Raw genomic sequence first — 23,400 nt, forward strand, 5'->3', positions numbered from 1 at the left:
TAAGCCTGCCGATTTCAGAATGACTGTGCATTTATTTGGTGCTACCTCGTCACCAGGTTGTGCGAACTTTGGGCTAAAGCAAGCTGCAAATGATTTTGAAATGGAATTTGGATCAGAAGCTGCTAATTTCGTGCGAAATAATTTCTATGTTGATGATGGTTTGTTGTCAGTCAAAACTGACGAAGAAGCAATTTCGCTGATTGAAAATACCAAAAAACTGTTAGCCAAGTGCGGATTGAGACTTCATAAATTTTTGTCAAATTCTAACATAGTGATCGAATCAGTTCCGGTTGTGGATCGTGCAAAGGTTCTTCAGAATCATGACCTTTTCTTCGAAGATTCACCTATTGAGAGATGTCTTGGTTTACAGTGGTGCATTGAATCCGACACTTTTCAGTTTCGTATATGTCTCAAAGATCAGCCACTCACCAGACGTGGAATTTTGTCAACTGTTTCCTCGATCTATGATCCGTTAGGACTTATTTCGCCAGTTATTTTAGTTGGTAAACAAATCTTGCAGGAACTCTGTAGAGCTCATAACGATTGGGACAGTGACATTCCGGATATATTGAGATTCCGATGGGAAAAATGGAGATCTAGCTTATCTCAACTTGCAGACGTGAAAATAGAACGTTGTTATAAACCCAAAGACTTTGGTGATATTGTGGTAAATGAATTACATCATTTTTCAGACGCGTCAACGTTCGGTTACGGACAATGTTCGTATTTGAGATTGATTGACAATAATAGCAATGTATCTTGTTCATTAGTAATGAGTAAATCTCGAGTGACACCTCTTAAACCAATAACAATTCCCCGTTTAGAATTAGCTGCAGCTTTAGTGTCGGTAAGAGTTACATGTAGTTTGCAGTTAAGACGTGAATTGAACTATAGTAATTTAACTGAAGTATTTTGGTCAGATAGTAAAGCAGTGTTAGGTTATATTAACAATGATGCAAGAAGATTTCAAATGTTCATTGCGAATCGTATACAGCAGATACGAGAGTCAAGTAATCCTACTCAGTGGAGGTACATTAAATCGAAAGATAATTTAGCAGATCTAGCATCAAGGGGCGTTACTGCAGAAGAGCTCAATGCGACTAAATGGTTCATCGGACCAGACTTTTTATGGAAATCACAATTACCTAGTACATCTGACAATCCTGAAGAAATGCATGTAAATATATCTTCTGATGATCCTGAACTTAAGAAGGTACAGAGTTTAGCTACAAATGCAAAACCATGTTTTGAACTTTCTCGTTTGAATCACATTTCAGACTGGTTTAAAGCCAAACGAGTGATAGCCTTATGTTTAAGATTTAAAGCAATATTGCTCAGTAAAGTTAAAGATTTTCCTGATCAACCACTGACTCATTCGCCCTTAACAGTTGAAGAATTAAGATGTTCAGAATTACAAATCATTAAGATGGTACAAGCTGAAGCCTTCGCTGAAGAGTTAAAAATTCTTAAGGCTGTGAAATTATCTGCAAATAAAGAGGACATTATTCGCTTAAAAAAGTCGTCGTCACTTTATAAACTTGATCCTTTTCTGAATTCTGATAATGTTATTTGCGTGGGTGGACGACTCAAACGAGCTACCTGTGATCAGTTAGATAAATACCCAGTTATTTTGCCAAAGAAACATTACATTACAAACATGATTGTGCGCTATTTTCATAGTATCGTTGAGCATCAGGGTCGCGGAATAACCACTAATGAAATAAGAGCCAGCGGTTACTGGATAATAGGTTGTACATCAGTTGTGTCTAGTCATATTTTACGGTGTGTTATATGTCGTAAGTTACGCGGTCGGTCACAGGAACAAAAAATGAGTGATTTACCAGAAGATCGTTTGGAAACTGCGCCTCCTTTTAGTTATTGCGGAATGGATTGTTTCGGCCCATGGTATGTAAAAGAGGGCAGAAAGGAAATTAAGAGATATGGGTTATTATTTGTATGTATGGCTAGCCGTGCTATACATATAGAAACTTTAAATGATCTAAGTACAGACGCATTTATAAACGGTTTACGACGTTTCCAGTGTATTCGTGGACCTATCCGACAGTTAAGATGTGATAACGGAACAAACTTTATTGGAGCAAAACGCGAGTTACATCAAGCCTTTCACGAGATGGACAGTGGTCGAATTCAGAAATATCTTGTAGAAAATGGGTGTGACTATTTTCAGTTTAAAACTAATGTTCCAAATGCTAGCCATATGGGTGGGGTGTGGGAGCGCCACATTCGTTCTATTCGAAATGTTCTATCGTCACTTTTGTTACAGAATGGTTCTCAGTTGGATGACGATTCCTTGCGCACCTTTATGTATGAAGCTATGTCAATTATTAATAGTAGGCCACTTACAGTAGATAACTTGAACGACGTCAATTCGCTAACACCCTTAACTCCTAATAACATTTTAACTATGAAGTCTAAGATAATATTGCCTCCCCCTGGTGAATTCCAGAAACCTGATCTTTATTCACGAAAACGTTGGCTTCGCGTTCAGTATATATCAAATGAATTTTGGAGTAGATGGAAGCAAGAGTATCTGCAGAATCAACAAGTACGTCAAAAATGGAATCGTGAAACTCGTGATATGCATTGTGGTGATATAGTGCTCGTGGTTGATGATAAATCTGCTCGCAATCAATGGTCTTTGGGACGAATTATAGAAACTTACAAAGATAAAGATAATCATGTGCGAACTGTCAAACTTTTAGTTGGTGACAAGAAGCTTAATGCGAAAGGGAAACGTGTCTATCCGAGAAGTGTTCTTGAACGTCCTATTCAGAAACTGATATTAATTTTGGAACATGAGTAAACCGGGATTCCCCATCGAGGAGCCACAGACTTTCAGTAGAACTATCAAACTGTTATGCTTAACCGTTTAGTTATTTGGTTTACTTTTATATCTCTGCTTTTTCTTTGTTCGTAGATTAATTGAAAATTAGTTCCTAATTTTGGGGAGCCATGTAACGGTAGTCGTGCGATAGACGAAGTGTTCCGATTGCTAACTTTGTCTACTGGCTGTTTGTCGGCTAATTTCCTATTAAAGGGAGAATTAATTGATGTTGTTTGTTGTTTCTCTTTAATTTTGCCTTTACGTCTTAAGCTTGTATAATATCATAGTTTATATATTATTAGTTTGAGTATTAAATATGTAGATATTTATTCAGGGAATCAAATTATGATTATAGGCATTTAGTTAAGTTTATTATGTTTACCTAATAAGCTTCCCTCAAAATACGTGGTCTTTCGTAGATCATCATGGCAGCCAAATGCATGAAATCGGGAAAGGGGTGAAGTCAAAAAGTTTTCACGTAATGTTTAGTGAAATCTTCAGAATGTACATGTAATATTCAGTGAAAGCTTCAGAATATAATATTCAGCATGTAATCAAGTATTATTCAGCATCGTCAGTAATGAGTAATATTCAGCCATGGTGTCTTCAGTATAATATGTAGCACGTTGATTATAATCAGAATTAAAAGAGGAATTCATCCGTATTCGAATTCTCTCATTAGGCTATGTAGGCCCATGCGTATGCGACCTGATTTGTGTAAGCTGATGTGTGAACTGTTTATATTTGTAGCTGTTATTTAATATATAAAGTTTATTACATTGAAGAACTACACGTCGTTGTTTATATTTCGCTAAATGTTTCAGTGTAGAAAGCATTGACTTCAGAGTATTCGTCCGCAGAGCATCATTCCTCTGTCAATATTATTTGGCTGCTTCAGCGATAGAGGCATGCTGTTACAGTCTGTCTGCATGTTTGTATGTTCAGGATTGGCGGCTATACTAGGGCTGTACCGAGGTTGAAATTTGGTGTATATGGGTAGCTTGGACCGGGAAGTAACATGGGCCCGGTGGCGATGGCCTACCTCTTCCGTGCAGCAACGAGTCAACCGCTACTTGTAGATATTGCGAAATGAAATAGGGTTTAGTGTATAATTTTCCGTAAAAGCCGAGCTAATGAAAACGGGTATACGTCATGCCGTGTGATATGAGGAAAATTGTGCCTGCAAAGCCTAATTTTATTCGAATTGTAAGATCATTCTTTAACGTGCATGCCAATGCGTGCGCGGGAAGTCGGCGTTTCGCACCATCCGAACTAGCTGTTCCTTGCCAGGTCCCTGTCAAACACCATTGACACTAGGAAACGAGATCGCGAACTAGCTCCTTCATTGAGCTACAGGGGCTTACTCGAATATTATCACATCGACCACTGTATCATACAGTTCCGCCGTGACCTTACCGGATGGCAATTAAAAGAATGGAGTGAAAATTTCTCACCTGTTCTGGGTCGATTTTTACGACGGATTTGGGTGCAGGAACAAAATTGAGTGCCTTGATTTCATGAAGCCCGCCAAAATTCCCCAGGCGTTCATATTTCCTCCATTTTGCTCGTCTGTTTTGAAACCAAATCTGAAATGAAGATAAATATGGCAAGTCTTAATTAATATCCGAATCGTCATAATACTATATTGCTAAACAAAATTTGACGGAACTAGAGAAGGCTGGGGTTTAACGTCCAATCAAAGCAAATGTTAGACCTTTTGATCTAAAGCGCACGTGACACAAAACTATGAATTAACATAATAATATATCTTTATTTCAAATCATTATTTCAATAAATCGATTACACGCGGCATGAGTCTTTTGCGTATGGAGACAATCGAGGCCACGTGCAAGTCTGGGCCGCAACCACTAGCCTTGACTCAGTGGCAGACCTTATGATCTAAACCGCACATGCCTTGAATGTTAAATGAAATGAAATAACATGAAATGGGGTTTAACATCCTACTGTTCTGCTCCGACTGGGCTAATGAAGTCGGATATAGGCCATGCAGTGTGTTATGAGGACAACGTTGCCCGGACAGCGGCGCTACAGCCTACACTGTTAGAAATTTTTGTAAAATTACAGTAGTACAAGTAGTTTTTGTACCTTAATTATCGGTATGTTCACCACAATGTAGTATAGTTTTACCAAGTCTGGCGTATTTTAACGGAGTTTCGTGTATGTTTACAGAGTTTCGTGTCTTTTTTTACAATAGACGGTGATGAAATCAAAGACACATTCAAAATCAGTAAAAATACATTCTTACATATGTAATATTTCCAAACTGAACTCAAAATAAACAAGCATGCATGTAATTTTACAAATCTTACGTTTATTCACATTATTTTGTAAATTTACTTTTAGGTTACAAATATAAATAAAATACAGCAGTTCTCACTATAATAGTTAAAAACTAGATAATGTAAAGGCAATATGTTAAAATTTCTGTCAAATTGATCCACTCGGAACCGAGATATTAGAGACTGAATGTTAGGCCTAGCCTCGATCATCATTACTTATTAAGTCAGTACGATAAAAAAAAACATAGTCTTGATTATCTATTTTTGAATTTAATCATTAATGAGCGTTGAGCCCAGATCGGACTCAAATCCAGTGAAAATCCAACACATAAGATGGCATCCATGAGTTGATTATGGTCTTTTCATGTTAATAAATGTCTAATTCATAGTTTATAGAACATATCAGGCCTAAAGAAAGACCTGCAATAGGCAGATTTAGCTCTTGCATAATGTATGTTTAACTTATTGGTAGTTATCGTATTCGGTAAATTTATTGTCTCTTAGCAAGCAATTTTAGAGATTTTACGTTTACTCACATTATTTTGTAAACTTTCAGGTTAGAAATATAAGTAAATTTACAGCAATTAAATTTTTACCAAAAATGTTCGGAATGTTTACCAAAATGATGTATATTTACCAAGTTTCATTCTTTTTTACAATAAACTTTGATGAAACCAAAGGCACATTAAACCCTGGTAAAAATACATGCGTAATATTTCAATATTGAAATGAAAATAGCAAAGCCAGTAGGTAATTTTACAGATTTACGTTTATTCACATTATTTTGTAAATTTACTTATTGGTAAATTGGTAAATTTACTGTCTCTAATGTAAATTTACTGTCTCTTATTTTATTTTAGTATTCCATAGCAACGAACCATTCCTAATAATTATTTTCTTATAGTATTCATTCTAATTTATTAACCATAATATGGACTATCACATTTTGTGAAATTTGGTATATGCATGTTATATATATTTAATTTTCTTTATTTATACGATCTAAAAAGTGTATTATTATTCATCGTACGTTGATCAGATTGTAAGTATGTTCATTAACGTATAAAAAAATGTTTTGACTTTCTTGTCATAGATTGTATTATCTCGTAACCAAGGTCAATTGAAGACGGTTAATTAAACCGATTGGCCAGTGTTAGCTTGACTGTCTCTAGAGCAGAGTTACAATGCCTGCAGTAGACAGTACCACAAGCTTACATCTAAAATCCTGGAACGGAAGTTAAAATCATTGTGGGTTTTTTTAACATTTGTCTGTAATTTTTCATTTACTGCTTTTAGGTAAATTTACATTGGGAAGTTTAAAAACAAACTTACTGTAACCGTTCATTTACTGTGTTGCGGTGAATTTACAGTCCAAAGTTAAAAAAAACATTTACTGTTTTAAGGTAAATTTACTCACAAAGTCAAATTACAGAAACTCTGTAATATTACAGCTGAATGTTTATTTACAGTAAATTTACTGGCAACTTTTGCTGCCAGTAATTTTCATGTAAATTTACCAGATTTTTTCTAACAGTGTACACTTAAATCGAATTCCAACTGCCGACTGCCAAGGGACCTCGATTGTTTGTACCTTTCCAACGACTACGTTGTCTCTTGCCAGGGCATTAGTCTTGCTACACTGACATGGGGCAAACACGCTGCAAAATCCCGATGAACTTTCTCGGCCAACGCAGGGATCGAACACGCGACCTCCAGGTTTGGTATCCAACGCCTTACTCACTGTGCCACCGTAGCTCCCAGAATGTCTTAACGCTAACATATAAATATTTAAACAGTGCATACCTGAACTCTTTCTTCACTGAGATCCGTTTTATGGCTTAAGTCATCTCGTGTATTTACATCCGGGTAATGTGTCACGCGGAACACTTTCTCTAGCTCTTGAAGCTGTTTGGCTGTAAAGGTCGTGCGAAATCGTCGTTTCTTTGGTGAACCGTCCGGATCTGCGGAGATAAAGATGTATTTTGTTTTAATTCTTATAAAAGTCATTGGAACACTGTCTGTCATAATCTGATCAAATCACAGGCTCTATTTCGTTCCGTGTTTTATACTTTAAAATTCCATTCTACTTACATTTACTGCATTGGATAGTGAAGGTCATCGAAAGTATACACACGTATATATAAAAAAAAAAAAAACGAATTATAGGTCTGGCTAAAGAATATGTATGACAAAATGACATCAGCGATTCCGCTTAATCTCCGAATTTCAACTGCTACGTGCCTGACACACTAATCAGGAGGTCCCGGGTTCGATCCCGGTGTTGGCCAGTCTGCTTCCTATTTGACACTGGTGCAAGACGGAGATCTTTGCGACAAAAGATTCTAGTCTTTTGTATGGGACGAAAAACCGAGGTCACTTGCATTCCACTGGTCACCGTTCGGTCATTAAGCTGTATTTGTCATGTACTTTACTTACTAAATGTGTGTTTATACTCCATGGCGTGTAAACAATTCCCTAATTTGGATGTTGGTTGATTAAAAGTCGAGCTGTCTCGCTGTGGCAGATCCAGGGTACTTCCGCCATCGACGTCATCAAAATATGAGCATGTTGGAATCTGGGTTGTATCTGGAATTATACAAGGAACATATTATATACCTACTCTTTCTAACACACATTATAAAACTTTGTGGCATTCAGATGTTTTAATTTTGTGGCCTTTTATCCCGAGATTACTTCTACACAATAATAGGTTTCGCTTCTGACATCCAAGTTCAAGCTATCGCAGAACTAACACAGTTATATGGGACAACAATCATTGGGGTCTTACACACAAGCACGACGTTTCGATAAGTATTCTCTTATCGTTATCAAGCGCAATAACATTTAGTAATCTGAAAGGTCTATATATGAATGTACAGTGTGAAGCCATACTGATCTCATAAGAAATGTTAAGTTGTTGCACACTTGAATATATTTACCGTCTAGTTTACTAAGCTGACGTACACACTTAATTACCTCATCCCCATACTGATGACGAATATAATCCTTGAGTGACATTTAGTGATTTGAAACATTACAGACAGAACTAACATAGTTTAGGATGGAAAAAAAGGTCTGTAACGCCTTTGACGAGTACACATTCTTATCAAATCAATTTAAAATCCCGGATTTGTCTGAAAGTGGCGTCAAATATTAGATTGATGTTTAATCTTTCGTAAAATGTCCATCGGCGAATTATTCTAAATATATAGGGGATCGGTGCAGCGGGATATAAAATGGATTAACAAATTGTCGACTCCCCCAATAATATTATCTGGAATGTACGACATTTTGATAACCGATATTTCGTCCGCGTGGGGTTTTAACCCGAACACGAACCCAAACAATTATGCTCATCATTTCTTTGTAAATATTAAACATAACTGAACCAAAAACAAAAACACATACTATTGGAAAACAGCTACTAGTGTATTCGAAGAATATTCTCTCAAAAGTATGTGTTTTTGTTTTTACTCTATCCAGTTTATACTAAATGTCATTTAAAGATTATAAATGGACCAGTTTTTGGCCTGATATTTCTTTAAAATGATCCAACTTTAACAACATTTTACTTTACAATAACTCAAAGGATGTTCAGAGATTTTAATAATAAAATGTAACTTTAACACGAAAAGATGTCGAGTCATGAAGATGGCACAAACTATACCCAACGAAATGAAATGAAATGAATCAAATGAAATAGGATAGGGTTTAACCTCCTATTGTTCTGCTTCGACTGGGCTAATGAAGACGGGTTTATGACTAAAGAGAATTTCAAAACCCAATAAATAGTGATGTTGATGGGTTTTGGGTTAAACAGTAGTATGACTGGTTGATTTACAATACTTAGGTTAAAATAATGATGTGTAAAAATCCGAAATAGTAAACGAAACGAATTTTAAAATTTCATCATTCTACAAACTAAGGGTTGCTTTAGCTGGGTATCAGGTGAAAGTAAGAAGGATTTACAGGTATTTCTTTACCTGGCTACAATCTGATAACGAAATTATGTTATTGTTAATATTAAATAAGATTTTTTTTTTCGGTCACGTCCGAATTCAAAACCGAGTTAATAGTGAGCTCAGTATCATATAGCTTCACAGGTGCACGTCTATGGTTTATCGATCATTATTTATTCCATACCCATTTATCCAAATTCGTGGTGTGAATTACGTCACGAGCCTACTCAATCTAGGATAACGGGGCTAAAGGAGCTGTGACAGAACTGAATAGCAAGTCTGTCAATTTGGGGGGGGGGGGGATGGCTGAATGGTTAGCGTGCGCGCGCTGTATCATAAAGTCTGTCATTGAGTCAACTGGCGTGGTTTCGAATCCCCGGTTGTACGTGACAAGGTGTAGGGTCGCCTGTCCAACCTCGTGGGTTTTCTCCGGGTCCTCCGGTTTCCTCCCACTGCTAAAGACCCCTACGCGCAGGCGAATTATTGAAATAAAATTAAAACCATATGTTAGTCCCGAAATGACCTAGTTTGTGTCGAGTGGACGTTAAACCCCATTTCTCTCTCTCTCTCTCTCTCTCTCTCTCTCTCTGTCAATTTGGAGTGTTCCGGTGGGCTGACAATCGACGAGCGTCCCCAGAGAGAGAGAGATAGAGAGAGTGAGAGAGAGAGAGAGACCAATTTACAAATTTACAATTTTCTTGACCTCTTATCATGTCAGCGGTGTAAAACGGAGAACGTTTGGCAGGACGATTTGCCCAGTACTCACCCAATACTACCAAATACTACCTCCGTATTGTAAAAAACTGACAGAATAACTCGATTATAATAAACAAAATGGACTTCATTCGCGGAAAACTTGCAAACAATGTATGGCAAATGCGATTGTCAATGTCTCGCTATTTCAGGTATCTCTATTGATCACACAAAACCTAATGTATAACCCATATTGTGAGGGTGTTTATTGGGTTGATATAAGATTTATTACATCGTATAATCAAGATATAAATAACGATGTTGATTTATATCTCGTCTGATGTTAGTTTTATAATTCTCTACTTTCATTTACAGAAAAACAAAGAACCTTATAAACAACGACTATAGATAACAACGGTCGTATAGATCACCTGAAATTAATAACATTTTAAAGATATTGCATTCGTGTTGATCGGGCGCTTAAAGGCTGGCACGTGTATTTTAGCTTCAACGCATAGAATATACAGGAACGGGTGAAGAAATTGCATTCAATCTAATTAATTGAAATGTAAAGGAAATGAAATGGGGTTTAACGTCCTACTTTTCTGTTCCGACTGGGCTAATGGAGACGGGTATATGCCATACAGTGTGCTATGAGTGTAATTTTGCCCGAACAGCGACGCAAAGGGAGACAGACTGTCAAGGGGTTTTCGTTCCATCAGGGATCGTGCTTTTCACTGAAAGTGTGTGGTCTCAATGGAATTATATGGAATGGGGATTAACGTCCTACTGTTCTACCCCGACTGGGTTAATGAAGACGGCATATGTCATACAATGTGCTATGAGGGTATTTTGCCCGGACAGCGGCGCAAAGGCTGACTCTTATATCGAATTCCAACTGCCAAGGGATCTTTTACATGTACGTCAATGTGTACACGGGACCTCAGTTATTTTCCCATCCGAAGGACAGGACAATCAGTTGTCCTTGTCAGGAACTCCGTCCTGCACCATGCACCAAGAAACAGAAACCACGCCGGAAAATCACGACGAATTTTCTCGACCAGTACCGGGAACGAACCCACGACCTCCATGCTAGAGAGTCAGCGTCTTACCCACTGAGCTAGGTCTAACGGGTAAGTCGCCACAAAAAAACATAGTACACAAAATATTAACCTTCTGTACATAATGACGCCAAAATTCTCGTAAAATATTACCTGAAATTGTCTCCCCTAACAAAGAAATATCTGTGACGTCATTAGAACTAGAAGTCTGCTCACTGGAATCCTTTCGAAGGGAATTCCTTAAAATGTTTTCAATAGAATGGTCATTTACTCGCTGTATACCGGCTTCCTGTGTCTTGGTCATAGAAAGATCCATTTTAAATATATACTGAGGGCTGATCAAACTAATGGTTAGAAATCAATCGATATTATCAACAAATCAAACTGTATTCAGGCTCAAGGTAAACACACCTTCGGGCCTAGTTTTACGCCAATCCTATAAAATTTTGAGTCTATAATCCACTCTTCAAACACAAATCACAAAACAGTCGGATCAGTTTATTTTTCATTTCATAACCACAATAATAAAATCCTTTTGGAGAGTCCTCAAAATGAAGTGTTCGCTTCTCAAATATTGTTTTTAAAAAGTTCACTCGAATTCACTTTTCAAAATTGTAACATTTATCCACCAAATTGTTTTTGTTTTTCAGGATATCTGGAATCATGATGTTTTCATATTGAAAAGTGATATTTTCTATTGTTTGCAGTTTTTGTTTTTCAAAGAGAAAAGACAATAATTTATCAACTCGCGCTACTTGCTATGATATCCGACCAAGGATTGAAGTCGTGGTTAATATCGAGTGAAACAAAAGAGGGTATTTGTCCTGATAGATATAGATGATAAGAATTTAATAATCAGTCGCTGATTGGCTATCATGTGTCATATTGTGTGATATATGGATATTTATTGACCAATAAGGTTGTTAAGTTCACTGATATACAGATATACTATGCTTTATATACCATAATCTTACTATATTATATTAGTATATATCTGAATTTGAACAATTTCCTGCTAACCTAATATATTTTGAGAATGTAGCATTAGTTTGGTTAAGCGTTAATACAGGGCCTGCTGATTTATGGAACCGAATATTTGTCATATTAAGAGAAAATATCATTATTGCCATACTCAAAATGGTAAAAATTTTCATTTTCGAGATTTTTCATTTGTAATTAACACAAAATTCATTAATTTTATGAATATTTAACCTTATAAGTTTGGTTTTCATGTCAAATCTTCGAAAATTAAGCAGGCTAACCCTGCCAGGTCCATTCTTTCTCATGGCATCTGTGGCCTTTCTTATTGTCAGGTAGCCTAATGAATGACCCTTTTCACTATCTATCCCTTGATATTATATCAGTAACTAAATAATCCGACTATCATCACTTAAAGAATTGTATCAGTGACGGACTCGGGGTCAGAAGCCTCTCAGCTTTGCCCCGTTAGTCGAGCAGATAAGTACCAACGACTTATGCCAGCAACGGCGAATAAACGCGGAACCACGCCCTCTGTCACTTAAAAGTTAAAAATACAATGGAGACATTCTGATAGTTGAAAAAGCAAAGATGAAAATCTTACTGTGAATTTTACAATTTCATTATGTTAAATATTCATAAATATATTATGCGTTATTTGCAAATGAAAAATTCCGATACGACAATTTATACCGTTTTGACTAGAACAATTTTGCAATTTTAGATATCATATTTTCTCTTAATATAACAACGATTCGGCTCCATACTAATCGCAGTTGCTTTCTCATCTCTCTCCTCTCGTCAGCGTCCTTTTGTTGGCATTAGTGAAGCCCTAGAGGGAGTAGTCGAGTGAATTGATCGAACATAATTGATTAGAAATTACAATATTGTTTTTTTTTTTTTTTTTTCTTTTTTTATTGTAAAATTTGAATATAAACCATTTATATACATTGATATTACATTAACATATATTACGTTAACATATTAATACCAGGCCCTTAACTAAGGGGGGGGGGGCGCAGGGCGGGGGGTGGACAAAGTTTCGACCCCCCTCCCCCCCCCCGTGAAAACAATTGTCGACTATAAAAACAATAGATATACATTGTCCGTAAATATTATAGCACCCCATGAGAACATTTCCCGCCCCTCGTTTCTCTGAGCCAGTTACGTCCCTGGTTGATACTCCAAAGAATGGAGCCATGCGCCCTTTGTTGTCAACAAACAAGATGTGAAAGTCCGGAAAAACAGGGACAGTGAACGTATAAGAATTGTTTCCATCCAGGTAGTGATGACTGTAAATCATACAGGTGTACCGTGATATTATCCGCCATTATACCCGGTGGTTATTAATTAAGATCTGTTGTCATTAGAAGGTAATTACACATTAATTGGATTATTTTCCCCCGTCATAAGTACAATACAGCTGTAATGTCGACTCTCATTAATTACTGCTGTATTTGTTTAATTATTAGATTATTGGATATTAATATTTCCTGTCTAGTTATACACACATGTTTCTTTCATTTCCGTGCGTTATTTACTTTCTTTATTCATTATCCTCGTCATTACTGTCAGTGATTCATCCTATAAGCCCACATCACACCAAACTAGTTCTGGAAAGTGGTACCAAACGAGCTTAAACTGTGTGAGAACAGAGTAACCGTAGTGGCAACTGTTTAAGAACGAGCTGGCTTGGACGGGAAGGGTATTCTTAAACTTTGAGCCTTTTCAACATGTCCGCCGTTCTGCAATTAGACAGAGTGACAACATACTTAAAACAAGATGTCCGTACTATGAACGGAATTGCCTTACTTTGATCCTACTTGGGACGTGTTACAACGCGATGTGGCCGACACCAATTAGCAGGACCTCTGCTGCTCTTCATCATCTACTCAGAGTGTGGAGATTTACAGGAGCTGGATTTTGGGCAGTACTAGTGGTTGCTTTCCCATAGGCAGTCTTTCTGGCATTTTTCTTTGGAAGCTTGACGAACACAGAAGGCAACTGTAGCTATGTTTGAATGGTTTGTTCTGCACAGCGGGAATGAGAAATGGCAAGAATGCACTAGGTTTGTATAGCCCTCGAAAAAGGGGAGGATTGTACACTCAATATTAGTGCTTCGAACGAGGTTTTACTAATTACAAACGGGTTTAAACTGACTTGGGACGGGCTTGGAAATGTCAAATTTATCCGATCTGAATTTGATATGAACTGACTGTGGACGGGGTACAGACGACATGGGCGTATTGAGGACTGTTTGTGAACTACCTGGGATCGTATTAGAGACGATATCCTAGGATGGGGTAGAGCGTTTGTTTCTTGAGGTTTTTTTTAGAACTTGTTTGGCGTCATGGGAGCCGAGCTGTAGCTAGGTTATTGTCAGCGATACTATCCTTGCTGGGAAGCACGTTTTGAGATAACAGAACTATTAAGCATTGTGCACACTGATTGAATCAACCAACACTTGTTTGTTGTTAGTTACCAAGTGATGCTGTCGACATTACGGCGACATGTGTGTGCGCTGAAAAGCAAATTAAATTTGCAGGCGACGGTTCAGGAATTGCCACCGCTGACCATACGACTATTGACTTGGCTTGCCGTCGCATAGATAGTGACTGAGGTATGATTTCAGAGCCACGAGCAATTCTTTGTCGTCAGCGTCAAAAGTCGACATCAGCTGGCGTCGGATTGTTGCTCAAACGGGTGAACTGTTATTATAGCAAAATGATGGCACTTAAATATCGCTTACATATCGGATAAGAAAATTGCCCGTGTGTGCTCGGCTTTATGATACTTGCTGATGCCATCCATCACTGTACAACTAAAGATTTTTACTAATTTCTATACAATTAGTGGTGATTATCTCATCGGTGATGGGTACTAAACTATGGTGGCTGATTGGTATCATGTCGTGAAAACCCGACATCACGACATTTTAACCCAAGACCACGACATTTTAACTTGACAATACGACATGCTTACGCGACATTACGACATTTGTCGGATTGTCATGATGTCGGGTTAAAATGTCGTGATGTCGGGTTGCCGCCTTATGAAGGGCGACACCAAGACATCACGACATGATACCAATCAGCCACCATACTAATCTGTCCTGAATCTAGTTCAAGTCGGGTCAAAAACATCATTTTAGCTTGAAATAAAGTCGGGCGTTAAACTTTACTGTTCATCGGATTTTACGGCGTGGTTCCTCGTTGGCAATGGTGCAAGACGGAGGGCATGGCAAGCGAAACCGTACAGTCGTTCGGAGAGAGAGAGAGAGAGAGAGAGAGAGAGAGATGGGGTTTAACGTCCACTCGACACAAACTAGGTCATTTCGGGACTAACACATGGTTCAATTTTATTTCAATAATTCGTTTGCGCGTAGGGGTCTTTAGCAGTGGGAGGAAACCGGAGCACCGGTAGAAAACACGCGAGGTTGGAACAGTCAATCGGATACCCGTGTACACATTGGCGTGCACATAAAAAAAATCTTTGCAGATGGAATTCGATATAAGAGTAGACCATAGCGCCGCCATCCGGGCAACATTTCCCTCATAGCACATTGTTTGGTATACATGTATGTCCTCTTTAATAGTCCAGTAGGAGGAGAGCAGTTTGACGCCAAACCAAATTTCATTTCATTTATTTAGATTTTACTTACACACACTACATTGACTCTCCATATTGTTGTAGGGGTACATTGTTGAATGGACCAATACAACAATACGTGAGTTCGACTCCTCTGTAGACAGGATCGGATTAAAGCACAGGCTTTAATGGGAAATGAAACGAAATGGGGTTTAACGTCTTACTGTTCTGCTCCTATTGGGCTCATGAAGACGGGCATACGCCATGAAGTGTGCTATGAGGGAAGTTTTGCCCGGACAGGCTTTACTTCAATGCTGTTACATTCCGCAAAGCACTTGCTTGAATTGCAATATTGGCTTTGTAAATATACACTTATCTTGACGATTGTTGTTTTTTTTTTTGGTTTTTTTTTTTGCGGGGGTGGGGTGCATTAGAATAAAATACTAGTGGCCCTATCTGAATGTAGCGCAGGGGCTATCTGATCCCGTAGCCCCAGGGTCTCCTCTCTCCTATCTCCTCTCAATTCCATAGAGGCTTTACTTTCACAGATCTCATTTATAATATGGTCGGGGGGGGGGTGGCTGAATGGTTAGCGTGCGCGCGCTGTATCATAATGTCTGTCATTGAGTCGACTGGCGTGGTTTCGAATCCCCGGTTGTACGTGACAAGGAGTAGGGTCGCCTGTCCAACCTTGTGGGTTTTCTCCGGGTCCTCCGGTTTCCTCCCACTGCTAAAGAACCCTATGCGCAAGCGAATTATTGAAATAAAATTAAAAACCATATGTTAGTCCCGAAATGACCTAGTTTGTGTCGAGTGGACGTTAAACCCCATTTTTCTCTCTCTCTCTCTCTCTCTATAATATGGTCACTGCGGCCCAGTATTTGTTATAGCGTGTCTGTATAAATGCAAAATATCGGGAGAGGTGAGGGATATCTGGACTCAGTTGGGGCCCACTTTCCATGTACACGTTTCCGCGAGCCTTTTCGATGTTTACATGCAAATGGTCCTATTACATTTGCATTACGCGCGTACATAAAAAAACGGGTCTCAGGTGTTGGGGACTCTCTTTTTTTTTTGAATGGTCTAAATTTCATACAACCGGCCTATTTGCTGAGTATTTTTAATATAATTACATGTATTTATGTTCTTTATTAACAGGGATGTATTACGTTTCAACTCTAGTCCAGTTCAATAAAGGTATAATTTTAGTTTCACAACAGGTGCGTTGATTGTTTCATTGTCTTATCTTGATGATCGTGATTGAGAGGTGTGCACAATTGTCCAGTATCTAAAGTAACTGTTTAAATTGGTTATTAACAAGGATTTTATTAGAGGTTTTCACACAATAAGTTAATAGATATACCCCCACCGTTCCTAATAAACTCATAATTTATGATCCCACTTGATGACTGTTGAAACAATTGATCCACTTCACTTCATATATGCTGGTAAATAAATATATAGACCCGATTATCCAGCCAATATCACATCAAACATTTCTTTTCATATTAACAAAGATATTAAATTTTATGACATTATGTACATTAGATTTTTTCCCGTGAGTACAAACAACGATTACAAGCAACCAAGAGAAAAATCAGATTTGTTAAACTTTGATTAAAGATGCATTATGTAAGAGCTAAATCTGCCTAATGCAGATCTTTCATTTAACCTCAAATGATATTTACATGATTAATTAGACATGTATTTACATACCAAGCAAATAATCAACGCTCTATAACTTCGGATGGTTTTGATTTTCAACAGATTTAAATACGATTGCATAATCGAGACTTTGTTTATTATCGTAGCAACGGCAGCAATGACAATTGTGACTACACTGTTCCTCCAAGAGCGATAACTCCGCTCAGAAAGAAGTAATGTGTCTGAATTTTCAACATATTCCCTTTTCATTATCTAGTTTTACCGCCGCTATGGCGCTATCCGGACAAAATTTCACTCATAGTATACTGTAACCCCCCCCCCCCCCCCTCAACGTGTTCATTAGCAGTGGGGCGTTAAAACCCATTTCATTTCATTTTTTTTCTATGACTATGGACCGGAATAGCCCCGGTTTATATCCAAACGTGGGTCGCTAGTAGTGAGTCTCCAGTTTGACCAACCTTTTTAAGTGTGCGTGACAAACGCGGCCAAGTCAATGATACAAAGTACTAACCGAAATATTTGGGGAATATATTATCATTTGGTTTCGTTTACGTATTGAATAGACCTTTTCAATTAACTAAAACACACATCGAGTCCTATTCGACTAGACGTTCCAACCCCGGCGTGGGCGGAAAAAAGAATGAAATTCTTCAATATCAAACTGCACACTTAAATATAAATTTCCCCCCTTGTCAGTGATGCCGGACGGAGGGCGTGACAAGGACAGTTGTCTAGTCGTTCGGATGGGACGAAAAAAACAAGGTCCGTGACAGTTGGAATTCGCTATAAGAGTAGGTCGTAGTGCCGCTGTCCGGGAAAAATAGCACACTGTATGGCGTATGCCCGTTTACATTAGCCTAGTTCTGAGCAGAACAGTAGGACGTTAAACCCCATTTCATTTCATTTTCATTTCAAGATAACGGAAGTATTATGTTGGCGACACGATTCAGAAATCGTCTAGTGCAAATCAGTCTCATTAAAACACAGATCCTATTTGGTTTCGTTTTTAAAGTTAAAAAATTTCGTTTTACTTGTCTTTACTCCAATAGGGTCAGGAATAGTTGTTATATAACCAGCGTTCTGGATAATGTGAGGGATTAGCCAATGAAACGGTCTGTTAAGGCGAGTTTTTGACGTGGTTAACCCACTAGAAACAGCAACGCTGATTGGTTAATCATCATAGGGTCAATCGCCGCTCGTATGACCTTTGCCGCGACCTTCAATTACAACCGGCTAAACCTTCATGTAGTGTAGGCTATCGAAAGTATAAAAAACAAAACGAAATATACATCTGTATTTTAATTAGATTGAGTGCAAATGGGGTTTAAAATCTTGTCAACTTAATATTCTGGCGATTTAGCGATTAACAAACGCTTTATATCTTTCTATAGTTACATACTAGCTTGGGATCGAAACCACAGACCCCATGATCCAACGCGCACGCGTTAGACCACTCAGTCACCCAGTTCCCAAGGGATCTTTACGTCGGTTCAGTGTCCTAGCAATTCAACACCGCCATCCCACACTCTGCACATAGAGATCCTTCTACTTCATACGTCAAGAATAGATCTCTCCACTAAATGGTCGCCATATCCAAAAAGTTCTACTCTGTTTCAAATCTGTCATCCACACAAAAAACAATTAAACATAGTATACATAGTGTTTTCGACTAAAATCGTCGATTTAGGACTTAAAATGTAGGACAACTAGCTTCGTGTCTGTTCTCAATCGGAGCTAACGGTAGACAGACAGCCTAAGTTAAGTATGCGCGATCCCCGTGTTCTAGGAGGAGCAAGCAGATTTTGTGTGAAATACAAACAAATAAAACTGGCATTAAAGTCCCTGATCGTCATTTGAGGGATCGTTAACCGCTTGCGAACTACATTGCCAGTCCAAAAAATGGGTTCAGTTCTGTTCAGTTTTTACAAACAAAAAATGAATTGAAAATTTGTCAACATTCTGCTTCTGCATCCAGTGTAAACAGGCTATGATTATAACAAGCAATCGCTAATTATAATCCTTGCACACATTTTTGATGGGCCTCTTTGAAATCCATTGGAATCCTAGTATATTTTAACGTGGATAAAGCTGCGGAATATTTGAAAAAGGAAATGACGCAGTAAGACTTTAAACTAATAGGAGCCATTACACTAATTTTTTATTATCAAATCCCGTCACATAAATAGAAAGTGCATTTAATCTGAATTTTTTTTCCCATTTTATTACTATAAGAGATATTAACATTTTATTCGAGACTACACCGGTAAACCAATATAAACCAATAACAAACCACTTTACATTTATGACACTTTCTAATCATCCAATCAAAGGGTAATTGATGTAAATTAAACGGGAATATTGGTGATTAATACGCGTTTTATCATGAGGTCATCAGTCTAAGTGGTTTAATATCATTAATAAACACTATCTTATAGTCTATAATACATATTTAATATCTACTCTAATATACCCTTATTATAATCACTTCTTACACCTGCACGTGCTGTCAATACGTCATAAATCTTCATAATAAAGGCTTGGTATTCATTGAAAGGTTTTCTAATTTTATTTTATTTAAATATAACAGATTATTGCTTTTCTAAAAGGGTTCGACTTTATATAAAAGGTCGCTACTATAAATCTATTATAAGGTGGGGTTTTGTTTGGTTGTTTATAAGAATAAAATAAAAGTATGTAATCTTTTTCCTTTTTATTAAAATGTGTTAAATAATTTGAATTGGGGTTTAACGTCCAACTATTATGCACCAAACGGGCTACTCCAAACAGGAATTCTGCCCGGACAGTGGCGTTTCCGCATAATGTTCATCTACTTTCAACTGTTGTCAAGAGGTATTTTATAATGTGAACTGCAAAGGGGAGGCAACTCTGCTTGGGAGAATGATGTGTAACAGAAAGTATTATATGAAAATATCCTGGTGAAATAAACACAGAAATATTTATGTAATTATCCTTTGTAAACAGTTAAGTGTCTCTTGTACTTATCCTAGGAATACATGTATGTGTGAGTCTGTCGGAAGGCAGAATGTTGGACTATCATTAGTTGTGCGCATTTTAATACTAATATTTTGTAATTCACTTAAATATGGCTTAACCATTTAATCCCTATGTAGCTCACTACTCCTCTGATGTTTTCGTAACATGTATGGCTTCCCTTTTGTTTGGTTTAATGGTATGTTTACCCCTATTATCAGTCCTTTATTATTCCCTTGATGTACCCTCACCTAGCCAATCACATCCTGTATGGTTTCTCATTTGTCATGATTGGTTGTCCAATTAAAATTATTTACCCCTATAATCCGTCATATGTATATTGCCTTTGATCATGTTGTTTTTTAATCCTTTGATCTTCTTGTTGTCATGCATGGTTTCTGAATTGTTGTTATTGCTTGTCTATATATAATTGCTCTACACATTTGTTACTGTACTTGCTTGAAAACGTTGAGAGAATACTCTTCGAAACGTCGCCCAAATAAATCAGTAATTGTTCTTCCATAAGTATGTGTTATAGTTTATTGCTCTATCCAGTTACTAAATGCCTCTAAAAGATCAAATATATATATATATATATATATATATATATATATATATATATATATATATATATAAAATCAGAAAAGTATTATTATACCTACAGAATAACAAGGTTTAAACTGACAAATTATGAAAAATAGAAAATAGATCAGCTCCGATACATTGAATGAAAGGAAGACATTATTGGGTATCATTTGTAGAGGATTAAAATTGAAATTTTAGGGGGTAGCGTAACCTAATTTATATCTGGGGTAACTTGGGATCACAGATTATCAAAAATTGTAATTCGTTTTCCATTTTAGATTGATTGCACCCATTGTACAGTCATAGTTCGTTTGGTTGATGTTTTTTTTTATATTTTTCTCTGCCTCTTTCTGTAGACGGCGAGAACTTATCTCAATGAAAATAAAGCCACAGAAAATAACAAAAAATATCAGACATGTTTGAAGGAGGCATTGTGTTATATTATTAAATTCTATCTGAACAGACCAGTTTCTTAAATTAAATAGGCAACGCTTTGCTGAAACGCAGACGCAATTATTTTCGACGAGTGGGCCTAACAATATCTATAGGGGTTTTCGGGTGGGCATGTAAAAATTGGCTACGCTTAGTAGACCAGCACTTTTATTCTAAGAGTTTACATTTATTTTTCATATTCCATTATTTCAAATTAATTACATTTACTGTTTTGGTGAAAGACAAAGTGTTCAATCCCTCTATAAATTACCATCGTCGTTCTCATTGAATAGTAAAATATTGCATTATAGACAGTCGTAGTTATCTCCCTTCTTACTGTGTAATACGTCACGTCATTGTTATGCCTGCATTTCAATGTGGTGGATCTGTTAATCATAATTTCTAAAATTAGGAGATTTTTTACAGAAAATTCTTTAATTTGTGAAGGTAAGTTGTGTGAATTTATTAACTTTCGATTATCTGAGAGCAGACCAACTTAACACTATGATACAGAAACTCAAGTAATGTAACGAAATGTGGGAAAACGCGATTTAGATCTAGCTAGGCCAAGAAGATCTAGCCTACTCGGCTACTGCCTAGTCTAGGCTAGTTACAATTTAACATACTCAATATGGTGATATTTAATTATTTTGATTGCGCAGACATGGTCATGGCTTGTTCCGTTCCACGCATAATACAATATTTAGTTCAGAAAATTGGGGTAAATCAAAAATCTAGTTTGAGTAATTTTATGATTTATGTTAGAAAGTTCGAAGCCAAGTTCCGTGGTGCATGACTACTTGTACTTTTGTTGCTAGATGACCTTGCCTTTTCACTCAACAATGTCCCGCATGTGGCAGGTTGGGCCGATGGTCCGATGACGATCTATGATAATCCATAGAACTAAATTGTATTTAGTTCTATGGATAATCTAACAACATTTCAATTAATTTAACGGCTAGTGTTAGCCTACAGAACTAGTAGTAGTGGTAGTCACATGATCTTTAATACTACCGCCACCGATACACTCATTCGTCCGGATTTGTTTTTGTTTTGTTTGTTTTTTGGCGTAGTGATTTATGGAGTGCCGGTACTCGCCATATCTCTAGACCTAGTCTTACATTAGTAACAATGAAATAATAAAACTTGTTGACAACAGATTTAAAAAGCATAAATCATGTGATTCAGACTTAGCTATAGTTGCCAGTCTACATTGTAATAGTGTAGGCCTGCTAGATATACTATATAGTTCCCTAGGCTTACTAAGTAATACAGTAATAGTAATACTAGGTCTACATCGCAACAAAGACTAATGAGCGCGTGTGATTCAGACTTTAGTATTGGCTACGTATGGAGTGTTTGTGTCTCAGCTTGTTCCTTTTATTCATATTTTTACGTAGATCGAGGCATTTGTTATCTAAGCTTCAACTACAGGGATACTTGCGAACTAAACTTATTAAAACCTTCAAAAAGTTTTATGGCCGTCATATTGACTGGATTGGTAAATATAACATGTCTCTCTCGGCTATTATTCTACTTCTAGATATATTTAATTGACGCATATCATATACTATCTCCCTGATTATTTAATGTCTGTCTACTTACATCGTTAACACTATATAGGAATGAGTTGTTAAAAATATGAATTTAACGCATCAAAGTTCCTTATACACTATTATGGAACTACAACATCAAAGCTCTGCGACATTGTTTTGTTTCAATCTTAATCCCCTAACTTTTGAACATGGCCGAATGGGTAACACGCGCGCTGTATCATACGGTCTGTCATTGAGTCAACTGGCGGGGTTTCGATTCCCCGGTTGTACGTGACAAGGAGTAGGGTTGCCTGTCCAACCTCGTGGGTTTTCGCCGGGTCCTCCCACTGCTAAAGACCCCTACGCGCAAGCGAATTATTGAAATAAAAACTGAACCATGTGTTAGTCCCGAAATGACCTAGTTTGTGTCGAGTGGACGTTAAACCCTATTTCTCTCTCCCTTTCTCACCCATAGGTCACTACGGATTCAGGATTTCCTGGTTAGCGAGCCACTTCCTAAAGTCTAACTTCCAAACCCGCCGTATTTGTTTTGACACGCAGGGTTTGGTAGCTCGCAGACACGCCGCCAGAAACCGGGTGTAAATTATATATGTACAGTGCCAAAAGTCTCTACGGCCGGTCTGCGATATTCTACGGTGACTAACACACTCAACTGACGTTATGTCTCACGCATGGGTTTTCTAAAACTAGGCCGGTTAGGGTTCGTACGACGGCTTGTGACCTAGCTTTACTCACTGATTCCTCCCA

The 23,400-nt window shown here is 37.5% G+C and overlaps 1 long non-coding RNA gene across 1 annotated transcript; it reads right to left on the reverse strand.

The window, feature by feature from the left end:
- Positions 1–4,345: 4,345 nt before the first annotated feature.
- LOC126825654 (uncharacterized) lies at positions 4,346–7,676 on the reverse strand. The gene is made up of 3 exons (XR_007682088.1): positions 7,582–7,676; positions 6,949–7,106; positions 4,346–4,431 (listed from the first exon to the last, which is right to left on the reverse strand). It is a non-coding gene; the product is annotated as an uncharacterized LOC126825654 (long non-coding RNA).
- Positions 7,677–23,400: the final 15,724 nt, after the last annotated feature.

This window comes from Patella vulgata, chromosome 6 (genome assembly GCF_932274485.2).
Source record: "Patella vulgata chromosome 6, xgPatVulg1.2, whole genome shotgun sequence".
Taxonomy (NCBI): Eukaryota; Metazoa; Mollusca; class Gastropoda; family Patellidae; genus Patella; species Patella vulgata.